Consider the following 218-nt stretch of genomic DNA (forward strand, 5'->3'; position numbering starts at 1 on the left):
GTGGGCCCCGCTACTGTTGAGGTTGTAGTCTCAGTTGTTGGCGTGGGCCCAGCTACTGTGGAGGTTGTAGTCTCAGTTGTTGGTGTGGGCCCCGCTACTGTTGAGGCTGTAGTCTCAGTTGTTGGCGTGGGCCCCGCTACTGTTGAGGTTGTAGTCTCAGTTGTCGGTGTGGGCCCAGCTACTGTTGAGGTTGTAGTCTCAGTTGTTGGTGTGGGCCC

Source organism: Nanorana parkeri, unplaced genomic scaffold (assembly GCF_000935625.1).
Source record: "Nanorana parkeri isolate BGI_ZX_2015 unplaced genomic scaffold, ASM93562v1 scaffold3441, whole genome shotgun sequence".
NCBI lineage: Eukaryota > Metazoa > Chordata > Amphibia > Anura > Dicroglossidae > Nanorana > Nanorana parkeri.